General features: G+C 34.3%; 1 long non-coding RNA gene across 1 annotated transcript; it reads right to left on the bottom strand.

Annotated features, from left to right (window-relative positions):
- Nucleotides 1-1628: 1628 nt before the first annotated feature.
- On the bottom strand, nucleotides 1629-2472 carry LOC144713632 (uncharacterized). Its single transcript, XR_013584110.1, has 2 exons — nucleotides 2178-2472; nucleotides 1629-2051 (listed from the first exon to the last, which is right to left on the bottom strand). It is a non-coding gene; the product is annotated as an uncharacterized LOC144713632 (long non-coding RNA).
- Between the last annotated feature and the right edge of the window lie 10992 nt (nucleotides 2473-13464).

The following is a 13464-nucleotide window of genomic DNA, read 5'->3' as shown; positions in this document are numbered from 1 at the left end:
TCGGACGCACATGATGACTCGCGATCATCGTGTGGCAATCCAACGGCCATAAAGCTCCCTGCTGTTGATGGCGATCAATCCAATGGTTGATATCTCTTCCACCGTCTCTTAAGTGCCTGACCAATCAGATTGCATCATGTGGAGCGATCGGCTGCATCTCGGTGATCATGATCTGATGGACCGCCAGAAAAGACTGGAGATATCGCAAAAAATGCCCAAAATTTTCAAAAAAGGGGTGTTTTCAAAGGGCACAAGTCCTAATTCCGAATGATTTTGTGGCTGTTATTTTCTTGGCAGTTCCCCTCTCACACACTCTTCAATCTAACTAATTGGATAGCCCCTAAATAGGTCCAGAAGTTTGAAAATTCGGAGTAGTTCTTTGTCTCCTTGCCCTAGAGCCAGCATTCAGAAACAAGACCTTGGAGTGCCAAAGTCGAGTTTTTGTCTTCATCAAAAAGTGTGTTTCTTCCTCTCCTCTTCAATCTTTGTGCCAATTGCAACATGCCAAGCTCCGGTTAAAATGTATGGGCTCATGAAGAGAGATTTAGACTGGGAGGACCACTGAAGGAGGTAAACATTTGGATATCGTAGTGTTAGGATTTCTAAAGTTTTCTCTTCATTCTCATCATCCACAAACCCTTAACCACATTTTCTTCCTCTGTTACAAGTTCGTAAATCTTCAGAAGAGGATTTAAGAGCTCATATAACTCATTTACAGAACCTAGTCATTCCATTTTATTCCTCTCATCTACTCTCAAATTCTCTTCTTAATTTCCATTTTCTTAGGATTAAAACTAATTTAAAATCAATCTAATTATCTCGCCTCTCAGTGTTTCGACTTCTTGCACATGGTTGCATTGGTATTAAGTGAATTAAAGGTATATTTATTAAGTACTATTGCATATTTATCAGAATCTCACAATGATTAGGTTAAAACCCTGAAATCTGACTTAGCAGCACGCCAATCCTTCATCAGTGTCTTCACACACATGGTTGCAATATAAAGCATCGTCATCACATGAGAAGGAATAGATCATGTTACTCTATCTGAAAATTTCACATGAGCATACATTATCCCTCCTATGAAAATGACTGTTTAGCATGTATCTATATAATGTGCAGTAAGGAAGATAGTCACATTATAATTATTCATTACACGCATGCTTTGACTTTACTCTTATCTTTGAATGGGATTACTAATGAAATTGATGTGTGTAAATTAATTCTTAAAGATACTGGAAATGTCTAATTAGATTTCAGGATCTCTCCTGATCTTTATCTATGAACAGTTGGCTCCTGCAATAATAATTAGCGAACGATAGGAGGGCTAGATACAAGTATTGTCCAAAATCCTATACACCCAAAAAAATTAAGAGATGATATATTTTTAGTGATTCTAGTCGCTAGTTGCAGTGATGATCAAAAAATTTATTTGATAGTGATGATTCCAAAATCATGTGAAACTGACTACGGTATTCATGATTACTTAAACAATTATATGGTTGTACTTTATAATAATGATACAGTGAATGCGATTTCTAATCAGCAGCTTCGAAGCTTGTCATTCAACTTCTCCCATGCTCCTTCAGGTCTACGGTAATCCGAAGAAAATAAATTGAACAAGAATCGAAATCAAAACGGAAGACTTCTACTGCTTGAATTTATCAGTTTAAAGGGCCCGGTTAATCATTATGCTTCATAACCAGGTGAGTGTAACTGAAGATCAATTTGGCAGGACAAAAAATAAAATTGCTCAGATCCACTATACGTCAAGATCCAAACACGGAAACTCCTGCGTTCTCATAGCTGAAAAATACTACTAAGTTATCGAAGAAATATATGTCTCATGGCCAGTCCCAAAAGGTAAAGGCAGCGACGCTGCTACTCAAGGCGATGGAATATGAGACCGTCGTAGGAAGGTGATCAATCCGCGAAGCCACCAAAGCAACTTTGCTAATCAACCAACAACTTCTGCCGACTTAATTACGACGTTAACCGAGGATTGTGTAGACATTATCGGTCTACTCCACTAGGGTAAGGGGGATTTCACCCTGAAAATCACCCCCCGTCATAATATCTGACGATTAAAATCTAACGAACAAAACCTAGAGATCGGAAGGGGGCAAATAGGAATAAATTAAACCAAACTAGGGATCAGCCCCAAGACTAGAACTTACTCGGGGTAAATGCGTCGCCCTAGCCTTGGCATCGTTAATATTTGCCCCCAGAACAAGACCAACAAGAGGTTTGGAGGATCAGAAGAACCTCCCTCGTCTCGAAGCCGAAAGAAGAGGCAATATATGCATCAAATCAACAGACGAATGACTTGTTGATGTAGAAAAGGCTGAAAGAAATCGTGAAAAATAGAATGCAAGCAAGAACTCACGCTATAAGATGGAACGACCCGCAGCTGCAGCTTGAGAGGAATGATTTCGATAGAAGGCTGCAGTTGTATTTATAGGCCCAGGGCGAGGGCTTGAAGCCCTAGAGTACAATTGCGCAAGTCTCTCTTTATTTGATAATTACAATTTTGGGATTCGGGTCTTCTGTGGTCCAGTTCAATTGTGAATAATTTGTGTATCTAGGAAAATGAATTGCACAAAATTATACATTTTGATATCTCAAGTGAGTCATTAAAACTAATTAAGAGCTAGTGAGTGACATGGGTGGAACGAGAGAGGAAAATGTAGTGTAGATTATGTAATTTTTAATTGAATGGAGTAGGCAAACAGAATGTGTGAGTCCAAGGTACACAATCGACGTACATTGTCGTCTGATGATTGTGAACCTGAACTGTTTTAGTTTAATATTTGCTCACAATTTTATTTAGTAAGGAATTGCATATCTTCCATGAATTTTATGAAGAGTTTTGGTGACAATTAAAATTTGATCGTCTTTTTAGAGGAAATCCAAGACTATCTTACTTTTTTTGTAATAGTTTATATATAACTTATGACGGTTTTTCTTATTTTTTGGGAACTATATTTTTCCTCCTTTCATTACAATCATATTTATGTATCAGTTATTAATATGTTGCCACTCTAACTATCTCTGTAGATTTTACGAGAGCGAAATTAAAGTTAGAATTAGATAAATGGGACCCAGTTTATTTTTTTATTTGTTTTCTTTATTCGTATTTTTTCATCGAGTAATGCTTCGCTTATCCTCCAACTTTGATATGAAATTTAATTCAGCAACACGTTCAGGTATACCCTTTACTCTATTTTCCCTGTTACATGACTTCCCTGCGTGGATTGGGAAAAGTCAATTGAACAGGGGGAGATGATGTACACTACATATGTGTGCTTCATATTGGATAAATTCATGTTCTGATTTATATTATTCCTCTATTATTCTGAATGTATCACTATCGTGCACTGTCTGCCTCATCGGGCTCATTGAAACAACGTGGACAATGCAGTGATATGACATCTACTCACAATCATGCCACACATCATTCATTAGTGTGTGGAAGAGAATGGACTACAAAGCATCTCAAGCAGTGTAGATTCCACCTTCCACTAGCTCAACAAATGGCATGTCTAAAGGGAAGAGTAGCAGTCCAAAGTAAATTGCCCTAAAGCCCATTTGGGCTAATTGTTAATTGCCCTAGAGCCCCTGGTGGGAATGGTTACCTCCTGAAAAAGATATTTGAATTCTAAGCATCAAAGGTCAAACGCGAATCGAGAATTTTATCCAAAGAAAAATGTGGAGGAGAAAAGGACTGAAGAAAGAACAGACCACAAACAAGGAGGTATTCCTGAAGGGAAGTCATAGTTATATTTATGAATCTTTATCACTGAATTAATAAAATTCATACATAAAAGTTTTCTTGTTGAAATACTTAAAATTGATCATTCTCTTGAATACTATTTTGAGTAGCCATCAATACTAAGTGCTGTTGAGTTGAATACATTATTCAGAAATATACTATCATTGATAGATCTTTATGATCACTCAGGTTAAGGCTTTGGGGGCCATAAGAAGAAGGCTTTGGGTGCTAAGTTGAAGTAGATTAAGCAACGTCATTCCGTGGAAGCCCTTGAGAATTGAGGATAACAAAGCTTCATTGACTTTTTCTTTCTTTCTTGATATCCTTGTTCGGCCCTATTTTCGAGTGATTTGCTTGGGGGGCGGGGGGTCATTCACACAAACTTGGTTAGGGTACATCATCACGTCATGACGGATACCCCCAAACAGCATTAAGAATTAGCCTAAGTTGTCTAAAAAAAAAACTGTGTCTCCCATTTCCCCTTCCTCATTTCTAAAGTAGAAAAATACTAGGCTAATTAAAATAAAAATAGAATATAAATAGAGAACCTAATTCCCCCCCCCCCCCTCTTAGGTTATTCCTTGGCCACCTAAACTAACACCCCCCCCCATAACCCATATTTTTGCTCCCCCCCATCATTGCAGGGTTTCATGGCCATCGTCAACAATCCAAGGATGATTCACTCAATTGAAAACATGAAGGAATTGTAATGAACCTTTCAAGAAAACCTAACAAATGACACATCCTTGGCATCAAATAGGCAATCCTTTTGGTTTCTCAAATTAATCATCACAAGCCGCTCGCATGTTTGGCTCGTAGATGAATGCACAAAATCTCAGAATGTCAAACTTCCTCGTATTCGCATTGACAAGTGTCATATCACTTCAACACGATCATCTAGCAAATATAGTCACCTAGGAGGGGAAGTTAACAAAATAGAGAATGACAATAAGGAAGGGTGCCCAATGAAATACTAGTATGGGCATAATTTTTTGGGGCTTTCACCATTGTACCCAAACATCAAGTGTGTTACCCTCTAGCCCCGTGTACTAGTCTATTTAATGGCTCCATAAGCCCAATAACCCTTTACAGGCCAATCTAACTAATTAGCTCTAATAGAAGAATATTAATTAATCAAAAATTAATTTAATTTAATTGATAAGTCAATTTTCCAACTTGTGAGGTATCAACCTACACTTCATGCTCTAGAAGGTGTTCAGAAATTATCATACATGTAAAACCCTCCTAGGTGTGACACTTCAATAAGCCAAATTGAGGTAAAAAATGATATTTATGGTCCAAATTTAGTTTAAAAATAGAAGTATCCACATAGTAAAGTAAAAGGCATAGGTCTAACCACAAAGTATGAATTGGAATTATGAATTTATCATCAGAAACATTTTTTAGGTATTAGAAAATTTGTGGGAATTCATCTGATGAAAGTGAAATTAAACTGATTGAAAATAAATATTTAGTTTTTAAAATAATAAATGCTAATTCTATAGTACTGTAGGATTACTTTGGGTATTTTTAGGGTAAAAATGAGTTAAAGTACATAATTTACATTCACGTGAGATCTACGCAGCATCAGTTGCGGGTGGTGTGTGTTGAGAGGTAGAATTGGATGGCACTGTGATGTGGACAAAAAATAATGTGACTTTGGTAATGAGGTGCTTTGAGGCATGGTTGTGGCATTAAGAAATAGTTCAACCAAAAAATTAAAGTTCCATCCTAATTTGTAATATTTTAATTACTAAACCCCAGCATTTCAATAAAAAATATTTAAAATATTAAGAATAATCCACATGGTTCTCTTGGCTAAAGTGGGTTTAGTCTCATAAACCGATAACTTTGATGAATTAGGAATAAATATGATGTGCATGCTTTGTGCTTTATTAATCACAAATAAATGATAAAATACATTTGGATGGTGTAAACACCTCATGGATTTATTACTCCCAATATTGTCTAAGAATGGAATAAAGAGAAAATAAAAAGATAATTCTTAGGATGATTCTCCAATAGGTAGTGTAACCTCAAAGAGGCAAGTGATGGGTAGTTCATTACGAGAGTAAAAGAAACCCTAATAATAGAAAACCCTGAATTTTTTTTATATTTTTTCCTTTTATTTTTATTTTTTCATTTTTAAAAGGGCAGATGAAATAAAAAAACATCTCAAACAATTTACTCATAAAACATCAAAGTCCAGAAGAAATGCATGCATTGTGCTAGAATTCCCCAAAAAATCATGATATGCAAAGTGTCATTGGTCAGGTATATCTAATATGAGAGTAGCAACACAAACATGAAACCTACTTCTCTTATTAGGATAATGTTTTTCCCTTAGGAAGATCAGAAAAACAAATGAAGTTGACTAATAAGAGTTATATATACAAGACCCATGGAGTAAAGAGTGTCATAATAGTAAGGAATGAGCGTGAGATGGGCTCCTATATAGATAAGTGACACAATGAAATTATGTTTGATACGGAAAGGCTGAATGTGTGAGATGGATACATATAGGTAACAGAGAAGAAAAAATGGACGAAGGTGGCTCAACAAGAGGAGATTATGTGCATAAGACTTGAATATGTGCATGGCCCTGGAGCACATATATTTTGTTTTAATGAACTTAGACACAAATCAGGAAATGATATTCACCATGCGAGGTTGAAGTGTCCCTACGTATATTCACCCTCTCTCTTCACTTCTCATAGTATTTCAATTTTTTTATTTTTAAACTCCCTGAGAAATTCCACTAGCTATTGAAAAATAAATCCTAGAAACAAAGGTTTATGCACGTATTTAAAAATACATGTGAGAGATAATTGATAGTCGTATGAACAAATTTATACTTCAAAGTTGGTCTAAGAACCATCCTACAGTATTCTGAAACTCAAAAAAATAGGCATGGCACAATAAATATTATATGATGATTTTTTTTTCATTTGGGCACACAACCAACTTCAAAGACAAGTTTTTAGTAGATAGGAGATGACATGCTATAAGACATTGTTCGTCTTTCTTGAATCATACTAGAATACTTCAGTAGCATGATATTTTTATTCATCCCTAGTTAAATTATTCTTCATTCCATTAAATGTCAAGGTGTAATATTAAAAATAAAATTTAAATATATTATCATCGTTTCTGTATCAAAATAATTATCATTAAATCAGTGAAAAGTTTTTTATTAATTTTATTTCAATTGAGAAAACTTCCACAAAAGAAATCATTTCTTTTCGTCCCACAGGTTTGAGACTCTACCAAACCATCAGTCACAATAAATTTCTTATTCACATGCTTTGAAGATATTACTGTCCCGATAGAAAAAGGGAATACTTTCACAAAAAATTAAATGAATAATTATCTGCTTATTTTCATCCATTATGGAATTCATTCATAGATAAAAAATGAATGCGGCAAAGAGTGTCATTGTATTCTTACGTAAAATGGAAATTAATATTATTGATTATGTCAGAGAGAAAATCCCACAATGACTACATAATCACATTAGAATAATTGTTACTAAAAGTGTGCTAAGACTTGTTGGAGTATTGTAATTAGGATGTTAACATCAGATTGATAGTGATAATTATGTATTATTATGTCATACTCAATTATTTATTATTTATAAATTATTTATTATTTGAAATGGACAATTTTAAATTACATATCGAGTCCTAGCTAATTGATTTCGAGATTAACATTACCTGATTCAAGAGAATCAGCAAATTATTCTTATTATTTGATTGGAGTTTTATCAAAATAAATAATTTAGATACATGAAATATTACATCATGAATGAAAATGGGATAAGGAGAAGCCTAAGCCATGACCTGGATCAAATAAGAGGACCAATATTCAATGAGGACAAAATGACAAACTTAACTCTCTTTATATACCATGTAAAAAGGAGGCACGATTTGTGGAACTAACTCCACAAATTTGAATATGAAAGCTGCTTTCATATTAGAAAATAAGATAAAATTTGGATTAATTTCAGTATATAAAAGCCTTCTAATTCCCTGGAATTAGATCCAAGGGCTGAGATCATAAGACCATTTGGCCTCCACAATTTAAAATTCTCTTCCCTACCCTTTATATTCCATCCTTGACTTACATCCCGGTATAATGTTGGAAGTCTTACTGCATCCATTTTCTTGGTTCTTAGAAATGATTCAAGTATATTAATATGGAGAACAAGAAGGACAAACACCATTTATCTCGTTTCTATTGCTAGGTTGTCATCTAGAAAGATAACCAAGATACATACATTTCCACCTTATCAAAACACTCCAAATACTTACTCGTGTAGCAAAAGTTACAGTGTGCTTTGTACACAATTACATCAACTGAACTCCATCACTTATCGCATGATTTTGCACCTATTGGCTGGCTGCCTGATTTGTGTGAGGTACCCAAAGCTGCCACCAATAATGCAGGGGTGAAGTTATAATGTAAATATAGTAGATTTTTAAAAAAATAAACTTGTTCTTTTATTTAAATATTTAGTTTTTTCACTAGAATTTTTATATAAAAATCACAAAATACAGAGACACTTGTACAAAATCTATAAAGATGTGATCTAAATGTGTAAAAACATTGTGAGATGGTGTAACGAGATGATGGGATGGACGAATGCTAATGTTGATGATGAGAAAAACCAAGGAAAGGTGACACACTCATGGTACATCCTTATGTTCTGCGATCATGGTGATTTGGGAGTGCAGTTGAGCCCCCATTTTCTCTACTGCCTCTTTTCAAACACCCATGACACCAAGGGTGAGTTTGATGGATCTTAGAAACTCAATCTCTTCCAAACAGCCCACACATGTAGAAATAAATTTTAAGGATTATTTTTACAAACATCCGCAGTTCAATTTTTTCATCAGATAACATGAATAAAAATGGGGGGTAAAGATAAAGCTACCCTCAAAGTTTCAGCTCTACCAGCCTTCCAGATTGTCAGATATCAAGATCTAAAGTTGGATACATTCTGGATGTCCATTTTTTTTTTGGTCATCAGCGGCGTTTTTGCTTACTTGTTTTATGTTGGTTTTTGAAAGTCTTAAGATGTTCCTCTTTAATTATTTGTGTGATCCCCTCGCCTTCTATGAACAACAACTCTTATAATGTCAAGTATCATGCATGGAAGAAAAAGACAATAATGTTCTTACTTTTATTATATGACAGGCTGACGAGTGTCATTCTTATAAGAAAAACCGAAGAGAATCTCAATCATTGTGTGATATGGACACATTTCTGCATCCCATGTCAGCATTACATAGTGTATAACCAATGGTGACGTTACATGTCTACGCCATGTGTACCATTGAAACTTTTGAGTTTTAAGTATTTAAACAATTGACTTCTAAAAATAAAAATAAAATTGACTTTTTAAATTGTTTCCTCTCTAAACATTTGCATTTGCTAAAATTTAAATTCATTCATTTTTTAGTGGGACGTGTCATCTCTACAAATATAAAATAAACTAGCGTCATATAATGATTGGCTATTATGGCATCACAATTAGCCATGTCATAATGGCACCTTTTTTGAATGATGAGTTGCGCTAACCATTACAAAATCAATCATTCGTTATCATTTGATGAATCAAATGGCAACACCGAACACTACATTAATGAAACCATTAAAATCTCTCTTAAATTGAGATAAATTGAAAATAAGAAGCCAAATAAATAAATAAAAATACTTCTGGACTCAAAAAATAGTATCTCTGAGAATTTGATAAAAAATCATATGCCAATAAAAAAAATTCTTTCAGAATATGATGTCAGAAAATTCACAAAAATTATATTATAACTCCAAATTTGGCTTTAATCTTTTTAACCATGACATCACATTTATAATTATTTTAATGCATAACATGTGTAAATGCATAGAATGAACCCAACATTTCACGTGTTATTATCGACCCCAAGGTTAGGGGTAGGACATGGGGAGCCATTGCCTTCCTTGTTCATAATTATATGTCATCTTGAGTTCCTTCTTGATACTCACATACTGCCCTAATCTTCAAGAATTAAATATATATATCCCCTTTATTCCCATTTTAATGGTTTATCCTATCATCAGTCTATAATCATTTATCAAATGTCTTTCATCATTACAATTCCCATGGGATTTTCTTCTAGAAACATGTTGAAAGTTTATCAAGGTTTGTATGTACAAGACACACTTCCACATCCATGAATGTGACAAATGTAGTGGATTATTGATAACATGCATTTTTAGTACATTAATCTGGTCACATTTACGTATTTATGCAATTTAAACCACTTATATGCATATTATGAAGCTTAAAATGATTAAATCTATTTTTAGCATGATTTTCTCAATTCTGTGCATGTTTATGTATTTTTAGAGATTTTTTTACAACAACATATTCTGATAAAATAATTTTTTGAGACAGAATATGATTTTTGGGACAGCATTATACTAAATATAATTTTATATGAATTTTGTAATGTTTTAAACCCTTTTATTTCCACATTGTCATGTGTCGCCATTTGATTTGTTATGGCATCATGATTAGCGATGTCATAATGATATTTAATGTTTAACACTTTTCTATCTTAGCATTTTCAGTGCGGGATGATGTTGGCCAATAAAAAAGTGTTCTTTTTTGCAGTAAATGCTATGCAGAAATCGAGTAGCAAAGACTTAAACTTTTTTCTGACTGGTCAAAAGTTGCAGCTGTATTGTGTGTCAAGAGACGCATGGCATCATATGTACATGTGGCGTACATGTGTCATTCTGTTAGTATCTTTGAAAGGAAGCGAGATGATGTGGCATAAACTGATGCACCGCCACATCAGACGCAATAATATGATTAATACATATTAGATAAAATATTTAATATTTATTCCTTTGTCTCTTTTTCAGAATGCGGCACGTGGTGCAACATGATCCGTTTATCATGAATAATGCGGATGAATCTGAGCCAATCATCACATTAAATGTCACTATGAGACAAACCCAAATAGAATGACATGACAGCGCTGACGAGGATGAGGAGAGAGAACTTTTTTGCTTAAATTAATGGATAGGAATCATCCAACTTCGAAGCTTGATATCTGAAGATCCAAAACTTCAATTGAGCTGAAATTTTAAGGGTCCTTACGTCTTCATATTTTTTATCCATCCATTTCTATTGATCGAGCTCCCGATCTTTGTAAAAAACATCTTTAAGCTACCTCCTCCTAGAGTGGCAGATTGAAAGAAAGTGAAGTTTTGAAGGACGATCAAGGGTGCTCTTGGTGTCTTGAGTGCTTGGAGATGATCAACAGAGAAGTGGGGAGATTACTGGATCAGGAAGATGCCTTGATCCTATTGGAACAGAGGTACCTAAGGTTAGCCTCCTGACTTAAATTGATTATTCTTCACCACATTTAGGTGAATCATCTATCACTCCCATCCATTATCAACATCCATCCTCATTCATCATAGTCCCTATCTATCATCATGTACCATCCACTGCACACCTGATCTTCACCATCACGATCTCATCACGTGTCTCCTCTCCTTCTATATAAGAAAACCTAAATCACTATCTTCCCCATTCCAGTCCTCACTTTTCTCCTATCTCACTATCTTCATCCCCTCTCGTCTTCCCATCCCCCCATATTCTATTAAACCCTAACTTAGTGAACCATGAATTATTAAACCCTAATCAGCTACTTCCTATCGTTAATTCTCATCTCATCTCACCGCCACCATTCACGTCTTCCTCCATTCTAAGCTCTAGTTCCCTCTCACTTGATCATGATCCATTAGTAGTATGATACTCATTCCATCTTCCAAAATTACTCTCTATCGTGATCACTATCTTCATTCAATCATTATCTCTTATGCTATACTTAATCCTTACCACCTTCTAGATTTCACCCTATAGAAAGAGTTATTTCCCTAAGATTTTTTCCCTGAAGAGATGATCCTTGATCATCGCTATCTAGATAAATTATTCACGAGTAAAAGTTAAGAAATATTATTGATAAAACTCGAATTCAAAATGAAATAAATTTACCCTAATTTTGAGTTTATCAATCATGGAGCTCTAGCTGTTTCAACATATTATCATTTGCCTCAAATAGAACCTTAAATATTATATACTTAAATTTCATGCTGATTCTTGGCATTGAGTAAATATATCATGTTAAAAACTATAAAAAATAAATTGGTATTAATCAAAATGCTTTTTGACATTTCTTGACTCACTCATATATATGCATCTCTATTTTTTATAACAGTTCAAATGTTTGTGTTGTTAAAAAGCCAGGGTCCATATATTTTATTTGTCATTATTCCTCTTTTTCCCATATATTTTGTTTTATTAATATTCATACTCTTCATGTTGATCTCATTTTTTCCATATTAGAGGGATTCTATACTAACTCTGGTAGTCTTATCAGAAGTCAAAAAGTTATTATACTAATGAACATTTCCTTGTGCCACGTGTCAAGATATTTACAATTACTAAATGGAAGAATTATAAATGAGTTAAGGGCCTCTATGTGAGCTTGAAGTCAAATCATGGTGCCATTGGGCTAAAAAGGATTGCTTTGGTTTAAGGCTTCAAAGAATCATTTAGTGGGGTGCATAAAACATCATGGGTCCATTTAATGAAGCCTCTAACTTCCCTCATAAATATAATCATGGGGGTTCAATTTATGGGCCCAATTACTATTGTGAGAAGAGGAAGAAGCAACATAGAGATAGAAACTGGGAAATGATACGATGACACTTTATGAATCATGCCATTGTATAAATATTCTCATTTTCTCTCTTTCCCTCGTTATAGATGTGCTCTAGGACTGGTTAATCTGGTTGATACAAGTGGTTTTTGTGTTCATTCTTTGTTAATCATCTTCTTCCAGAAAAATACCTAATATTGAAAAAATATAAGGTTCCATGACAGGGAATTAGCGTTGGGATTTCAAGATACAATCATTATAATTTTTGGAACTTAGATCCAAACTTTATCTATCGTTCTTATTCATTTCCTCTACTTTTGCCTCCTTTTCTCACTCTCCATCTGCTATTTTCTACCATTTTTTTCTTTTTTATAATCATCTATTTTGTCTCTCCAAAGCCCACTTCAAAACTCTAAAAAATGTCATTAAAATCCTTTATTTATCCTGCTAAATATTATTTCCCCAATTGTATTCCTTTTGAACAATAACAAAATGAGTGTGGTCATTGCCAATAAGTTACATCCACCTGCAGCTGCTGCTTGTGACCACACACCTGCTAGTACAGTTGCAGTCTGGGTTTCAAGCCAACTGCTTCTATTTAGGCACCTTCCTGAAATGAAAAATGATTTATTATTATTCATTGTCATCAAACCTTACCTTGATGATCCATTGAGGCTTGAAAATTTACCATGACTAAGTCACTCTAGGAGTATCACATAGTGGATAGATTTTATGTACATGATGATTGATGATAGGCATGTTCCATGAAATAGTTGATGAACTATTTTTCAGCTTATAGAAAATACAGTGCAGATTGACACATGGTGTGTTGGAAACTTGGCTTATCAACTGGGTTAATCAATTCAAGATTAATTAATCAATATGTAATGTGTATTTAATTGATACAATTAAGGTTTATTGGTGTAATTGAGTCATTGCCTAGGGTAGCACACGGGGCTCTAATGCTTCTTGGAT

The sequence above is a fragment of the Wolffia australiana genome, chromosome 16 (assembly GCF_029677425.1).
Source record: "Wolffia australiana isolate 7733 chromosome 16, ASM2967742v1".
NCBI classification, from domain to species: Eukaryota; Viridiplantae; Streptophyta; class Magnoliopsida; order Alismatales; family Araceae; genus Wolffia; species Wolffia australiana.
Note: the sequence above shows the minus strand (reverse complement) of the source record. Positions and strands in the feature narration are given on the sequence as shown.